The sequence below is a fragment of the Zonotrichia albicollis genome, chromosome 13, assembly GCF_047830755.1.
Source record: "Zonotrichia albicollis isolate bZonAlb1 chromosome 13, bZonAlb1.hap1, whole genome shotgun sequence".
Lineage (NCBI taxonomy): Eukaryota > Metazoa > Chordata > Aves > Passeriformes > Passerellidae > Zonotrichia > Zonotrichia albicollis.
Window position 1 is genome coordinate 706,931 of NC_133831.1, and position 16,796 is coordinate 723,726.

General features: G+C 46.3%; 1 protein-coding gene and 1 long non-coding RNA gene across 6 annotated transcripts in view; one reads left to right on the top strand and one right to left on the bottom strand.

The window, feature by feature from the left end:
• ZFHX3 (zinc finger homeobox 3) overlaps window positions 1–16,796 on the bottom strand; it is a 376,930-nt gene that overhangs the window by 155,151 nt on the left and 204,983 nt on the right. The gene's annotated exons all lie outside the window — the stretch shown is intronic.
• On the top strand, window positions 8,271–16,338 carry LOC141730811 (uncharacterized). The gene is made up of 3 exons (XR_012582493.1): window positions 8,271–8,332; window positions 13,258–13,355; window positions 14,559–16,338. It is a non-coding gene; the product is annotated as an uncharacterized LOC141730811 (long non-coding RNA).

The following is a 16,796-nucleotide window of genomic DNA, read 5'->3' on the forward strand; positions in this document are numbered from 1 at the left end:
TCTGAAATCCTCACCGTCTATAAAATAAGTGTCTTAGGATTGGGATTCTGCCTAGCCTTGGTGAAAAGAAAAGGGTGGGTAGTATATTCTTAAGCAGTTCTTGATGTTCTTTCTTAAATATAATTAGATGCACCTCATTACCTCAAACTAAAGGCCTTTTGTACTTCTTCAGGGCTGTGCTTCCTGAAAGCCAAAGCATGCCATGGTTTGCAGCACCCACTCTTATTTTATTTTATTTAAAGTGTATTTTTAACTTTTTTTCCCTTTATCCAGGCTGTTTGCAGATTATTTCATTTTTCCACACAGGCTACACCCAGATGATATGTTCCTCACTGACATTTAAGGAAGAGTTTGAAGTTCCCGTTCCCCGTCCCAGCATCATTATGTCTGTTTTCCCTTTGACGGAGCTTACACCAGAGGCTGTCTCAAGGAGCATTGCCGCTTCCCTTTCTAGGCTGAAATATTCCCGGATAGAGAAGATCCTAATAGGAATCTTACAGACTATCCCAAGAGACTACTGTTTGACTCCTGTTCCAGCAGACTGGCCCCGACGGGCCCCTCTGCTCTACCAGCACCATGCTGGGCTGAGCACCTTGTAAAACCTCAGGGGGCCTTGGGATGGAAATGTACAGGAGGTTCATTTGCTTTGGGGCTTGGAACTGTGTACAGAGCAGAAAGGAAGGCAAGGATGCAAGGAGAAATTCATCCACAAAAGCCCAATGCCATTCCTCATGGATGACCCTTGCCCTGACAGGAGATGGAGGATCATGGGTGGACACGATGGGGTTGAGTCTCCACTGCACAATGGCATCTTTTATGCCTTAAAGGTTGCAAGAAAGAAATAATTTAATTCTAGTGTCTTTAATTGCTTTCCATGCACTAAATCCTGCTCTAGGAGCCAGGCAGTGCTGGCACAGTCACTGAGGGAAGCAGGTGAGGTCCAAGATGAAATCTGAAAGGAGAAGGGAGATGAAGCAAAGGTTGTGCAGGGACTCAGTGCAGGCAGAGACCGAGGTGGGTGAGCAGTGCTGGGGACAGGCCCAGGCTGGGGATGGCACTAACTCTTGCTCCTGTCATTTCCAAGCACTTCATCTCCCCAACTTTGAGGAAGGGCTGGCACAGCACACAGCCACTGACACCTGTTTTCTCTCAGGCACTAAGTTAAAATGCTTGGAAATAATATTCCTCCCTGCCTGTTTCTGGAGCAGCAACAACAGCAACAATCCTTACAGAGTCCTTCCTGCCCATCTCTGCTCTGAAACACGCCTGCAGCAGAATGCTGAAGAATTTGCCGTATTAACATACTCTGTACATTTGATATCTTTAATTTTTAATACGCCATTAAAAAGATTTGCTGGTAAATTTATTATTTTTTTATAACAAATGAGAGGAAGCCATGCTGGCTGTCACCTTTCAAACACCTCTGCTTTTTACATGGTCTTGACTTGGAATACAAGACGATCCAAGATGAAATGCAAGGTTTAAACCAAAATTGATAACCCAGGGTGCTTCAACTCACAGTGCCCAACCACCCTCACCAGCACAGACCCTGGTCACTGCCAGTCATCGTGGCCCAGAAGAAATCACTCATTTGTAATTACATGCAATGATCTAGGGGCCTAAAGGCAATACACACTATAGTTGTGATACCCAAGATTATTGGGAAGATGTGTCCTCGTACAACGGTGGGCATCCAGACATGACTTGATGGCCCCTGTGCTCTGGAAAAGCTCCCTCAGAGATCCAGCTGTTCCTGAGCTGCTGGCTCCTGGCTCCTGGGTGGGAGGCTGGTGCCAGTGTCTGCTGTCCCCCAGCTGCAGAGATGCAGTCCCTTGCCCTTGGGAGGGACCTGTCACTGACCTGTCACCCCGCTTGCCCAAAGGGCCACCAAGAGCCAGAGGGTGACCCTGGCTGGGAAAACCAGCCAGGAACCAGCCAGGGAAGGAGGCACAAACCAGAGAACTCCTGACTGCCTTCAAGTGCCCGGATTACCATGATGTCAGTGCAAGACAATACCTCAAAGAAGATACGGCTTGATTAAAATGATAGACTCCAGGTAGAACACATCTGAGCAGAACCAGGAATGTGGACTAAGGAGACCAAGAGAACGTGTGTGGCATTAATTACAGTTAATTTCTGGTTTTACTCTGCTTTGAGAAAGGATTACACAGAATTCCAGCCACCTCAGGAAGTGTAGATGGATGCACAGGGACTTCCAGGTTTCTTTGGACTTCTCCACAGAGCTGGGACCACCCAAAAAAAGATAACTTCTTTTCACTCTTTTCACTTGCATTTTTAAGGTTCATTTTACAGTCACATGCAGTTATTTCTGTAATTAATGGGGGGGGTGGTAATATTTAATGTATCTTATGAGTATTTTTATCTGTTTAATTAGCTTCCCCGAGGCAGACTCGAGGTGACAGTAAAGATGTTTTACTTGGTGCTTGCCATCAGCAGAAAAAGTTTCTTACTATTGTCCATCTCAGACAGCAGAGAAGCAGAGAAAGACAGGAGGGGTTTGTGTTAAATCTGTTTGCACTGAGCAGAAACTCAACTGGACAAGTCCTTGAGCAACTCGATCTATTTGTAATTGCCTTGAGCAGGGGCCTGGCCCAGATGATCCCCGGAGGGCTCTTCCAGCCTAAATTATTCTATGATTCCCTGGGTTTTATTTTCTGCCTGCACAGCACATGCTCCCTCAGCAGCTCAGACCAGTCTGAAATGGCTCGGGCTCAGGGGATGTGAGTCCCTGCAGGGCTGGGGCTGCACACACTCACTGCCCTCTTGGATGGCGTTTCTTGGACCACACACTGAACCCACTGTGAAACATATGATAAGGTTTTTTCTCCAAATTTATCAAGTTTATAATAAGGGCATGGAAACATGAATAAACCCATATCATTCCTAGCACAGTGATTTTTTTATTTCTGTTCAGAGGTCATCACACTTCAAAAACATTTTCATCTAAATGCTTTGTTCCCCCTGTTCTGAGCCTGAGAATTGGGACCAGGCTGGTAGCTCCAAGAACGTATGGATACTTTTGAAAGTGGAAACTATTTTCGTGCATATAAGTAATTCTGTGGGAGTGAATGTATTTGCAGCTTCCAGGCCAGGCAGGATGACCTTTCCAGAACTTGTAAAATCCAATCAAATAAAAATAGATTCAGACTTCCTTAAAATGAAACTGCTCAAAAAAGAAGCCCATGGGCTGAAATGCTGGAAGAAAACAGAATGTGTACTCACAAATATACTTAAAAATGAAATTTTAAACTTAGAATGACAGTATTTGTACCTCTGCCCCTCTCTGTTTCTTCACTCCCTGCATTTCTATCTCGTTCTTATCAGAGCTCTGTCAGCCCCTAAAGTGACATTTTCCCATCCTGATCATTCCCAGGATAGAGGAGACAGAATTTTTTTCAGTTGGCTGATGCAAACAGCAGATCATCCTACAGAGAAACGTCAAGGACAGTTCCGAGTCCTAATCCCTGACCTGCCTGCCCTTTCCTAACTCGCTATTGACATTGAACTTAGAAAGCTGCAATGCTGAGATGAGATAATGAATTCTGTTTGCTCGGAGTGCGCAAGAGGAACAGGGCAGACAGGGAGGAGGAAGGGCTCTGCTGGGGCTCCAGTCCAGCTCCAATCTCCTCATGCCTGACACCTGGCTAAGGAAAACAGCCACACAAATAACCACTGCTTTCCCCTTGTGCCTTTAATGCTCAGGGGCACATCCAGGGAAGATGGGAATCACTCATCAACCAAGACTCCAAAGTCTTCTCTGTTCCTCGGACCAAGTCTAAGGTGCTGCAGCTCAGAATGATGTGGTTTACACTTTTAAACAATTACTTGTTGGTTTGGGAAATTTCAGGAGACAATACTTATAATTCCAAGAGTGGTTTATCTCCACAGATGCTGCTGCCCCAGTATCACTCACACCAAACTCTGTTAGAGTCTAAAGTGGGAATTGATTAAATTTTGCCATTGTGATATCAGGAACACTTGACTTTGAACACTGCCATCCACAGCTTTAGCAGGTTGAGACAGAAAACCTGTAAGTCCTAATGGAAGTCACAAGGCTTGTAATTTTTAAATAGCATTTGCTTCTTGTCCTTATACTGTACATTGATATTTTTACTAAGCTTTCGATTAAGGACTCATTAATCACAACCTGAGGATAATGAGTCTGGCTTCTGGAAGCTTATCTTGTTTGTTACTTTGTATTTTTAGCACTAACTATTCACCTGTACCAGAGTTATCCTAAGATGAAAACAACACAATTACTGCTTGTGAAATATGAAAAAAATAATATTTCTAAATCAGTGTTTAAATTCTGAGAATGCTGTGAAGACACTCTTCCTGAGAAAAATAATGCCTGTTGTGGAATGACTCATTAAGAAGAGCCAATAGTGGCACCAAATGATGTCACCTTGTGTGAATTTGTCTACTTTCTTCCAAAGCACACAGGCTATTGAGTAGGAAAAAAATCACACTAAAGGCACTAGCTCTTCCTGCATATTTAAGCCCTTTTGATGAGTAGGTACTACTGGAAAGGAAAAGGAAATAAAAAATAAAAGAGAGGGTTGGAGAAACCAAATTACTTTTGGCTGTACTTCTAGAAGGATTACTTCACTGGTTTTTAAAAATTATGACCTCTATTAAGTATCAATAGAGACAACTTTTAGCTACTTCTACTAATTTGCACCACAGGAAGCCAGGCATCATCTCACCTTACTCTGAGCCACGTTCATACAGAGTCTGCAACTGGGTATGACATGGCAGCTCTTACAAAGTCAACAGGACTTGACTTCAAGTTAAAATTAATCATAAAAGTTTGAATTCTTGCTTCTACTAACTCTGCCTGTGTAGGAATCCAGATCAGGTAAGCATCAGCTTCCTGTACAGAGGGATTGACTATAATTATCTATGAGTCTACAAATGCACAAACCATCTGAAAACTTGACACAAATTTTGAGATACAGCATTTTATCTGTTCTGCAACTGACCCTCCACAATGAGGAAAACTCAAAGTTAAGCTCACAAGTGGTTTGAAATGATTATTTGTCCACTTTTGTCACTGGTGGCTTTGCAAAACAGAGCAAATGAAACCAAACTCCAGCTGCTGGAACAGAGCTTTCCCTCTCATCTCTTCCCAGCCACACTAATCAACATAATTCATGGTAAGAAGGAAGGAAAATGAGCATCCTCGCATGGATATTTCATCAAGATTCTGGAGAGCTTCATAAAGCAGCCTCTTTAAGGAACCATAAAATGAAACAAGACATATTTCTAGGGTTGTCAGCAGGTAGATCCACTGGTTTTGTGGTAAGTAATCTCTTTGGGAGGAAGTCTTTGCTCTGATGTCTGCGTTGGATGTTCTGTGGCTCCCCGCAGCCGCCCCAGCGCAGGTCTGTTCACTGGAAGAGGAGGCGGTGATGATATTGCTTCTAACAACCAGACTGAAGTATAGCCCCAGGCCATCTTCCAAAGCCCCCTCCAAACAGCCTCTAATTAATTTTAATCCTGCCACTCCAATGAGTCCCAAGAGTGCAGCAACCAAAACAAAAAAAACCTTCATCAAGTCATTCAGAGGAGCTCTGACGGCATCACGTCACGATTTTAGGGCTTCAAGCAGAAAGCACTATAGAAAGCTTTTAAATGCCATTTTCCTTTGGTTTCTTTATTTTCTGTCCTCAAAACCATAAAGAGCCTGTTTCTGATGAAAATGTAGTTCTCATGTCTCAGCAGGCCCCTCCAGCTCACCCGAGAGGTGGGTGGCAGGGCTCGGGGAGAGCCAGGGCCATCTCCAGGGAATGGCTCTCCCCGTGCCCAGAGCTGCCCCTGCAGCCTCAGCCGCCCCAGAGCCAGCCCACCGTGCCCAGCCAGCACCCCTGGACACTCAGCACTGCAAGCAGCACCTCTGGAGCCGCCGTTGGCTTCAGCACCCACGAACCATCTGCCTGGAGCAGGAGCAGCAGCATGCTCCCCAAGCTGATCATTTTGTCATATCATTTGGTTTGAAAATAGAAACGCTCCCTCTATTTTTGTCTAGCTGATCTATTGCTCTAACAGACTCGTGAATATGAAATTTTGGGGATGCTCTCAAATCGAGCAGCAAAAGTGCTTTGCAAGGTACGATTCTCTGCACTTAACTTTCCACCAAGTTTTATTATTATTACTAGATTTTACTAGAAGAAACACTCACAGAAAACAAGTCTCTAAATTGTTATAGAAGACCTCCCGGTCTGAATTTTATATTTGTGTGTGGGTAAGAATATTAGTAATGGTAGATGTGTATAAATAGAACAGAGGTGCTCATGGAAAGGGAAGCTCAGGAAGACATGAGCAATTACACTGTAATGCAAAAAGGTGGTGAATATTTCCTTGTGAATCACCTTAGCAAAGAATGTTGTTTATCCTTTTGGTTCATTCCTTTTAAAATGTGCATGAAGGAATTAAGTTTTAAGAGTTTCTTGGGAAAAGGACTCTAGCTGGAGAAGTGCGAGGAGACTGGGACACTTCAAATAGGCTGTTAATGCCAGATCAGAGATAGACACATGAAAAGAACTGGATTAGAAATGCAGACACCTCCTTCCTCATGATATAGGTTATAAATTGGGGGCCACATTATTTTTTCCCCCACATTTTCACAGTTGCATTATATAAAGCAGACACACATTTTCCCCCCATTGCTCAATGCATGGCTCCCTTTATTTACTTTATACAATTCAAATGCTGCTCTGATGTCCAAGTTATTAAATTCCTTGTAAGCTTTTCCTGAAATCCCTTGTGATCCAAGGTGCTATTATTACCTCTATTTCCCTGACTGCGGAGCTGAGATCTATAGTGATTAAAGGAAATGTATCTTCTAACTGTGGATGTCTAATTAGGAGAGGTCTACAAACTGTTTTCTCAGATCACTCCTTATGTGTCCAAAATGGTCTTCAGCAGCAGTTGAGTACAAATTCAGAGCCCTGCATCTCAAATGAACCATGAAGAAACTGAAGAATACCCAATTAGTAACAGTCTGTGAAAAGTTAGGTTGAAGTGAATTAACCAGCGTCACAAAGGAGAAAAGGTGGCAAAGGAAGGGAAAACAATCAGTTTTCCAAGGCAGCATTCAATCATCTTAACCATTAAATAATCCTTTCTTCTCCTTTTCTTAGGCTGATTTGCTACTTCCAAATTGTGAAGCAGACAAAAGAAGGGTCCTGCAGCCAGCACCGTCCTGCACCTCCAGCCCTGGTCCTTCCTCCTCCTCCCTCGTGCTGGCCCCAGCAGGGGTCACTCAGAGCCCAGGAACCACGGACTGCCCAGCACCACGGTGGCATGGTGGCATCCCCGGGACCACGCTGGCAGCGCCGTGGAGTGCCACCCGCAGTGCCACCAGCACTGGCTGCTGCGGCTGTCCCTGCAGGTGCCCTGTCCCCGTGGTGCCCAGCACGTGCCTGGCCAGCACGGGGCCTGCCTGGGGCAGCACCAGCCTCATCCTCCTCCTCCTCCTCCTCCTGCTGCTGCTCCTGCCCTGGAGGCAGATGGTCCGGTGGGCTCCTCCTGCTCCCACCAGCCCTGATCCTGGGGACAGGCACTGCTACCACACGGTCCAGCTCTTTTCATGCACAGCCAGACACGGCTGATCTCACTTCGTCCCCTCCCCTCTGCTGGGGACAAGCCCCTCTTTCCCCTGCAAAGTGCCAGACACAACAGACCCCAGCGCTGCCACGGAGCCCGGGTTATAGGGACACTGGAGGCTCTTCCTCCCCACAGAGAAGTGCCAAAGCCAGTGCTGCTCTGTAGCTTCCATCATGGAGCAAAGATGCCAAACAGGAACCACCTAACCCACAGAATTGCTCAGGAGCACTGCACACCCTTCCACAAGCACCTCAGTGAGGTACAGCAGGCACCAGCTCTGACCTGAAACCCAGGACAGCCTCAACATCTGGCTGAAGTGTGCCCACTATGAATGGAGTCTCCTGGACGGCTGTTTGATCTAATCCCACCCTCCTGCACACCTGAGAAATGCGGGATTTGGATCATTCTTTAAAGGTTACAGTGTGGGTAAACCAAAGATTAATCCCTAATGCAAAATCCATCCTCTGCCAAAGATCACATTTGAAATCTGGAGATTTCTGGGAAAAAATTTGGTAGAATTCCTTAATGTAAACAAACGATTGTATCTCTAACTCTCTTGCATTTTCTTTCTTTTTTTTTCTTTTTCCTTTAAAGGAATCAACAATTTGATTGGTGGGAAAAAAAAAAAAGACACAGACCATCATAAAGGCACTTACAGCAGCCATGGAGAATTTTTAGTTGGAGTGGTTTATGCCAGACAAAGGTAAGCAGCATTTCAGAATGGGAAGTGTGATTGCCAGGTGTTGGTGCTGTGGAATGCCGGCACTGAAGGTCTCAGGTTCTGTTGCCAGGACAGGAACAGTGCTCAGACTTCACTGGAGTTCACAGTGGCAGCAGATGGCTTGTCAGGGTGATGGGGAAAGGCAGGTAAGCTCTGCATCCCAGCTGAAATCCCCAGCCCCAGGGCAGGAGAGGCTCCTCAGGAGTGTCCTGGAAACACGGGGTGTGTCTGACAGCACGGGAAGGCTGAAGAGCTGCACCCATCCCTGGCATATAAACCTTTCCTCTGAGGTTTTGGGGTGAATGCACTGTGCAACATTCTAGATTTACACCAGTAGGACGCTCATGTGTAAAGAAATGCTTCTGCTTCCAAGATCTACCTATTCTGCTCTATTAAATTCCTTGATATCTCCTTAGTATTTACATGCTCCCTCCTTGCAAACAGTCCTGCAGTATCTGGAATGCTCCCAAGTGTCCATGCTAAACACAGTGATTCATTGCACTGTGTTAATAATGGACAAGAAAAGAGCTTTTGAGTTCTGTAACCCATAACAACTTTGAAAAGAACAAAGGGCCCTCTCCAAAGTCACTGGAGTTAATGGGCTCTTTTCACTCCAGCCCAACCTGGGCCTGCTGAATATGTGAACCGGGAGCTGCTGCCATCTCACTCAGACAGCTCTGGCTGCAGCGAGAGCCACTGTTCATTTCCCGCTACCCGCTAATGAAACAGAATCATGGAAGGTTAAAGAAAGGCACAGATGGTCTGTGGAGGTGATTGGAGCCAATGACTTGGAACCAGCACCCTCCCAGCCATCCGCACTGCCCAGCGCAGCCGGCGGCACGCCCGGACTCCCTGCAGGATTTTTCAACCCCGTGCCTGCTTACCCGGCGAGCATTAATCCTTATCAGCGAGATCATTTGTGCACATTAAGGGAACCATTTTCTCTCCTCCTTTCCCAAGGACTGTATTTCTCTGGCTGCCTTTGGCAAAGGCTCCTCCAGAACCCACTTTTCCAGGCGGCAGGCAGAAAACATAGGCAAATATATCCAGAGAAAATCTGTGCAGGACCATTATCCAACCTGGCTTCTGGTCCCCTGGGATCAAAGAGCAGCTCGGTGTCTCTTAAACCTGATTCCTTTCACAGATCTACAGAGAGGATAACAGGCGGATTAGCCAGAAAGGCTGAAGTGGGGGGGACTTTCCCTTCACACAAAATGCTGGTTTATCTTTTTGAAGATATATTTAATTTAGTGGTATTTCAGTCATTCATTTTGTTTAAATACATTTTAACTACCTTACATATCCAAGTGGGAAAAAACTCATCAACTTTAAGAATTCATTTCAGAAAAGTTCATAGTTTATGGATTCCAGCAAAAGACTCTCATGGCAACATCCAGCCTGGGAAAATTATTTCAGTTCAATATTTTTCTTCTCCTTTTGGAGCCAACTACTCTTTTTGAACCTGATTATCTAAGGACTTAGCCAGGAAGCAAGATTGCCTGCGTGGCAATTCCCACCTCACGCCCAACTTGGCTAATTCCAGCCAAAATGAAAGAAGAGGAAGAGCCTTAGAGACGTTCTGTGTGCCTGTGGACGTTGCTGCGCGGAGGAAGCAGAGTGGGCACGGTGACCCCACTGAGGAATGCTGGCTGCTTGGGGAGAGCCCAGCCGTGCCACAGCCCATTGCCCAGCACAGCTCTTGGCTGCACCAGCCCCAACACAGCTCCCAACATTCCAGAGGGATGGAAGGAGCTGGGGGATATTGCCATGGAGTGGAGGGCATGGCCCTCAGGGAAAACCAAACCTTGTGGATTCACTTGCCTACAGAGCAATTCATATCACTGTAGGAAATTGTATATCAGAAATGTGCTGTCTCCAGCTAAGAAGGACCTCCCCAGATAAAATTCCAGGCTGACATAAACCCATGCTCAGTCCCCTTGAGCACCCTGGGGAGGCACCACGGAGTGCTGGTTTTCCAGGGAAAATGCTCTGCTGGTGTTTCCCAGCTTGCCCATACAAGACAACTGGATGGGTAGATGTGAGGATTACTGGGAATTAGAAAGAGGCTTAAAGGACACTTGGCACGAGCTGACACGAGTGCCTAGGCCACGGAGGCAGAGGAGCCACGTGCAGCTTCCCTGGAGGAGTGAGTGCCTGCCCAGATCCCTGCAGCACGGGGAGGGGACGCGGGATCGGGAGGAAGCACCCGCACCTCCGCACTGCTCTTTTGTATTTCAATTTTCTCTGGCCAGTGGGGATGATTTTATAGCATCACAGCAGAACATTATCTTTTATACTTTGACAAAATGAAACTGAGTCCTTGGGATTTTTTCACCCACTGCTCTCTTGGCTACTTCACTGCAGTACTATTTCATTACTTATTGATTTTTCAACGTGCTGTCTGCATCGCTGTAATTTACACAAGTTCTGATAGCCCTCAGCGATTCCTAACACCTCAGGGTGAGATCATGGAGCTCACTTGAGATACCAAAGGTAGGCAACAAGTTCGTCAGAAAAGATGACAAATTGACAAACTTGATAGTCAAGGAGGAAATTTGAGCAGCTGCAGGCGTACCATATCAAGATGTTTTTCTTAGCCAAATTGAATTAGAGCAAATTTGTACCCCCAAAATTAGTCTCACACACAGCTAATAAGGGATTGTGAAGTGTGTGGCTAAACCCCAAGAAATTAATAATGCATGTCCCACAAAGGGCAGCTGAACTAATGCTATTTTGGTTGTAACTGGAGATAACCACTGGTCTGCGGGCCGGCAGGTGGTAAGAGAAGGCAGCCTCGTGGTGAGCAAGGACAGGCAACTACAAAGAGCTCCTCTTACACTGAGGTGAGTAAATGCTGCTTCCTCAAGGCCTCCTCCACAGCTCTGCCATTCTGAGCAGCTCAGAGCAGTCGCAGGTGGCAGCTCTGTGTTCACCCTGACCAGAGCAGCCTGATGTCCCTGACACGATGTCACATCCTGGTCTGTCCAGCTCCCTGGAGCTCCCACATGGGATGCTTCTGCAGGAAAAGGGCCAGTGCTTGGTGAAATGAGCTCTCATCTTGCTTTGAGTTTCTCACAATACTGTTTGCAGAGTCAAAATACAAATTTAGATCACTTGCTATGAGAATCTGGCTATCCTATGGTTACAGATTTCTGCTGCACCTGTACTTGTGTGGTGAAATCCCTTTACCCCTCAGTAAAGGGGCACCTTCGCCCTTGAGCTTCCCTGGGGACAGCCAGCAGCAGACTGGTGGGAGACCAGCTCCAAACAGGCAAACCTGAGCAGAGACTGAAATAACACAGACTTTTAGGGTGTATCCTCTGCATGTGTTCAGATTTAAAAGAAAACATTTCTGCTGTCACTGTTTTCCAAATCAAGAAATTACCTTGAGAGGGTCTTTTCTTCCAAAAGTAAGACAAAAGACAGGTGCTCCCACAAGGCCAAGTTTTTGTGGCCAGTGAACTGACCACAGGACAACCAGAAACAAGAAGGTCAGTAAAATTAGAGGAACAAATTATCAGTGAAGCTCTGTTAGCTCTTCCATAGCATATGCCATCTTATTTCCCACTGCAGACCTGGATTAATTGGGCTACTCAACAAGGGCAGCAGTCAGAGCACAGCTTGGTGCTCCTGCCTGGTTGGGGCTTAGAAATCACGTGGTTTAGAAAGTACAAAATGGAATTTTCATGCATTCAGAAAGTTTATAATGCTCATGTGCTGTCCTCACTTTTACTGCCATGAAGTGACCTTGGCCTTCCCTTGCCTTTCCCTCTCGGCAGCGCGATGTGCACGGGCCCAAGCTGGGCTGAGCGTGGCCGTGCAGTCCCCCAGAGATTTTCCAGCACTGCATTTTCTCATGAGATTTGTCAGCCATGAAATGCTTCGTGGGAATGTGTTGGTTTAAGCCCATCTTGTGAGGAGCCCCAGCAGTTTTTTGACAGACACCTCTGCACCCTTGCACATTCCTGCAGTGTCTCAGCAGTTCCCACCCCTAACACCCTATATGGACAACTCACATCTCAGGTACTGATATTGGGAGAGCCCATCAGTTTAGTTCATTATGAAGGGAAAGACAAATGCATCCAAAACTGATGAAATATTCCAGACAGTAAAATTTTCAGAAGTACTGTGTGTTTATTTTAATAGTTTATGAATTTGAAGTGGCTGATCTCTCCCTATTTTTACTATCAAAAACCGTTCAGACAACAACTGTTCCACATATTTCCTTAAGACTGTTCTAACTTCAGCTCATTTCACAGTTTTATTTCATATTCCTGAACGATCATATTTCAAAATTTACAGTCTTGCACCTAAGGTCACATATGGCCACGTTTAAGTCCTTTAAGATCTGTGATTCTGAAACGCTAAGCTGATGTTGGTTTAATTGATTCTGTGGAAGCAGCGATGCCTGTAACTCCTGAGAATTAGGGCTTTCCACAAACTGGTAAACTTTCAGTGGGTAAAATAAATATCCTCATATCCCTGTGATAGAGCATATATGCACAGCATGCAGCTATATCAACACACCTCTCTAATGATGCACTTTAGATTAAATAGTGAGTCCGAAAGAGCCAAAGGATCACAGTTTGGGAGCACAAGCCCAAACAAACGCCAGTAACATGTCCCAGCCGTTCCCTTTCTTGGGTGCAGCTGCACCAAAAGCTGAAGATTCCAGCAGAAGGGTTAAAGGAGCTGGGGTGACCCCTGCTGCACCTACAAGCACCCAAACAAGCCCATCTGCCAGCACAGGGTCCCTGGAGTGCCCCTAGCCTCCCCCATCCCAGGCCAAGCCCTTACATGATCCCACAGAGCACTGGACACACCTGCTATGGCATTTCTGAGCTTGGCCTGTACACTTCTCAGAACAGATGCAATAAAACTAATTTATTGCCCCTTTCCCCCAACAGGATTATAGAAACATAAACAAAGAAATGTTGAGTTCTTCAAGGAAAAGCCCCTTGAACTCATGGATGTGACTGGGAGATTTAAGACCACTCTTCTCAAAGTAAGGCTCAGAGTACAACTTTCCTCATCCTATTTCTGCTGAGTTCTGGAGGAAGTACAGCAGTTAGGGTTTAAAGACTGTTTCTCTTTGAGACACCTGCAGCTGCAGGACTGGGGTCCCCTGCCAGCATCCCCCACGCCAGTAGGAAGCTTGGGGGCTGCCCAGGAGCATGGGCTCAGAAAGCTCAGACCATGCTGCAGACAGATATGAAATTATGGACAGGAACCTTAGAAAGGGCTAGAGAGCAAATCAGCCACACCGGCCAATGACAGCACGAACGTGATGGAGGAAGATGAACACTGTCAGAACCTCCGTCAGAGCAGCTCCATCTCCCTCAGGCCCGTTCCCTGTGCTGGCTCTGCAGGATGGATCCTGCTCCCACCTCGCAGCAAGCCCAGAGCTGCAGCACGGCCCAGCCCTGAGCCCGTGGAAGGGCAGGCAGGGCCCAGGGCTGGGGCCGCTCCCGGCTCCTTCCCCGTGGCAATGGGAGCAGGGCACCCACAGCACTGCTTTCCCAGCAGCTTTTCCCTGAGTTTTGCTGATAATAACATTACGGCTTTCCCTGCGCTGGGAGTCGGATGAGAGGAGCCCGCAGCCTTTGGAGGGATCGATCCGATCGATCCCAGAGGCTCCATGTCATTTCCAGGGGATTTGCTAAAGAAGCTACTTATGTCCCTTTTTCATTTTCACCAACTCATTACCAGCTGCTGCTGCTCCCTGCACTTCAGCAGCACCTGCAGGAATGAATCCCGCTCTCCCAGCCCCGTCCTGCTGCAGGGCCTCTCCCACGGGTGTGCGGGCCGGGCCCAGCGCTGAGGGCGGGTGATGCACCAGGGCCGCTGCCGTCTCCCCCTCTGTGCAGGCACGCACACACACTCTCCTTTCTCTTCTCTTTCTTAAAGGGCAGCCCAGCAGCAGACTAAGCAACTGATCCCCCGGCTTAACTTTTAAATTAAGACCATTGTAAATTTGGGAACTTGAGAAGAGATGGAGAGGACACCCATAATCCTTTGCAAATGTCAAGTGGCTCTCGATATTGGTTACTTTTCAAAGGTAGCTAGGCTACAGCGTGCGCAGTAATGAAAAACCCTGCCAGGCCCACTCCATAGGGCTTCAGTCAATATACATAATATTATTGGGCTTTGAAAGGATTAAAGATTGTTTCTTTTGCTTCCTTCTAATATGGAGATCTATTGCACTTAGGGCTCCGAGCGCGCCCTGTCCCGCGGGGAGGAGGCCGCAGCCCCAGAGGCTCCAGCGCCGCTGCCCTGCCCGTCCTGGCACCTCGGCACCCACGGATCCATTCACCCTTTCCAATCAGCCACTCCTGCCACGGGCACCTCAGCGCTCTCCCACGCGGAAGAGGAATCAACAAACTTTTACAGTAAAACTTAAACAACACTGAAAGTCTTCAGTTATCATCAGGGCCAGAGGGCAGATTGAAAGGATTCAAACATCTGGAAAAATACCATTTTTCCCTACATCCTACTCAAAAAAGTTCACAGATCTGTGTTTTGACTGCAAGAGCTCAGTTCCTCACAAACACCCATTAAGTACAAGAAATCTGAACAATTAGCAGTGATTTGAAGCTCCCAGGGCTCCTCAGAGCCGTCACGGCAGCTCTGGCAGAGGAGGATGAGGCCCCAAAGCAACGACTGCTGATGCAGGTCCCTCATTGAGTCTGGGGCTTCTGAAGCACCATCTGCAAAAGGCCCATGCAAACTGGGATTTGAGGGGTCTCAGACAGAGTGCCTTATGGCTGAAATACCATCAAACCCATATTCTTTATCTTTTTACAACTGTATTTTCTTGTCCTGATGTTTAATTAACATTACTTCATTGAATATGGGGAATTTTTCTTCCAACCAACATTGCAAATATGATTATGGCAGGATTCCCTCGAACACTCCTTTTATGAAGCCAAATGTGCAATGCTGGCAAGGCTCTGCTCTCAGTTATACTCAAGAGAAAGGCAGCACTTGAGATTCCTGAGTAGGAGAGAGCAGGATTTAGCATCTTGGATGCCAGCAGGGCCCTGCAGTCCCTCAGCTCCCTCTGCTCTGGAGTGAAGCTCCTGTGACTTAATGGCAAAGAGCCATTGATCCCTCCCCGCTAGATCTTTGCTGAAGTCACACTAATTCTGAAAAAGGTAGTTGAGAAATGTAGTATTTCTCTTACTATCCTTATGATATCATGATCTTCAACAGGTGAGCTGGAGACCAGAACCTGCAAAGTTCCCATTTCAGCAGAAGACAGGAAATAGGGGAAGAGGAATTAAAAGAAATGTTGTAAGATTTTTAAGAGTATCTTAAAAACCTTAATCAGGAAGATTTTCAGCTGAAACCCTAACAATAATGCCGCTGCAGGTTTCAAACATCCCTGCTTTCGGGCTGACTCAACTTTGCGTGAATTCAAGAGAAATGGTGCTGCCAGAGGATAAAGCCTTTGATTTCAGACTGATTTAGAAAAGAAAAATATTCTGTATTAAACCAGCAATAAATAACAATAATGTTTAGAGACTGGATAACACATTGGTTCAGGTGCTGGAAATAGCTGTCCTGAGGTGGGGGAGTGACTGCCCCGAGGCCCAGCTGCACAGCCTGGCCAGCAGGTCGGACAGGCCTGTCAGGGTCCTGAGCTGGCAGCCACTGGCCACTTGTTTACAGTGACCATACAACTCCAACTAAAGAAGGATTTTGGTAATTCTGTGTGTCACCAGAACTAATCTTACAAAAATGGGTAGGTTTGCTTTATTATAATGTAAATTTCCTTTAGAAGTTCTAGATGAAAGAATTAGTAACATATAAGAATCCAAATGAGTTCTTAATCATTTACATTAACTTTCCAGGGCAACACGTACCCAAAATGGATTAACCAAAAGCTAACAGTGTCTCTGGTTTGTCTGCTTCTTGGGACAAACACAGAGGCAGTGATGATAGAACACTTTAGCTGCTGATACCCTTTATGAGATATTGAGGGATTCCAGAAACTCTCCTAACATCTTGTAAATATATTCTAAATGTTACAAAAATTCCCCTCTGTCTTCAAAGGGTCTGTAAAACTCTACAGAGATCTGCAGGTGAGGAATCCCACATGAATTGAGGGAGAAAGGAGAAAGAGCACCAAGAGAGTAGAAAAGGCCCAATCCAGAGGGTAGAAACACAGACATTACACCAAGATAATGGGGGAAAAGGGAATAAGAACTGAAAAGGAATCCATGTAATGACCAGATGATCCTTGCTCAAATAAACTCTCTTTATAGGCACCACACTGTCACTTTCATCTTCTGTGATCACAGAAATCCCAGACGTGTTTGGTGCTTCCTGTCTGGTGAGGGAGAGAAACGAGACCCACCCCTGCACTGCCTGCAGGTGTTGTACCCACCTTTGCCAGCAAAAGGGTCTCCAACCTGTTTTTAAAGGCTCCAGCACAAATAGCCCA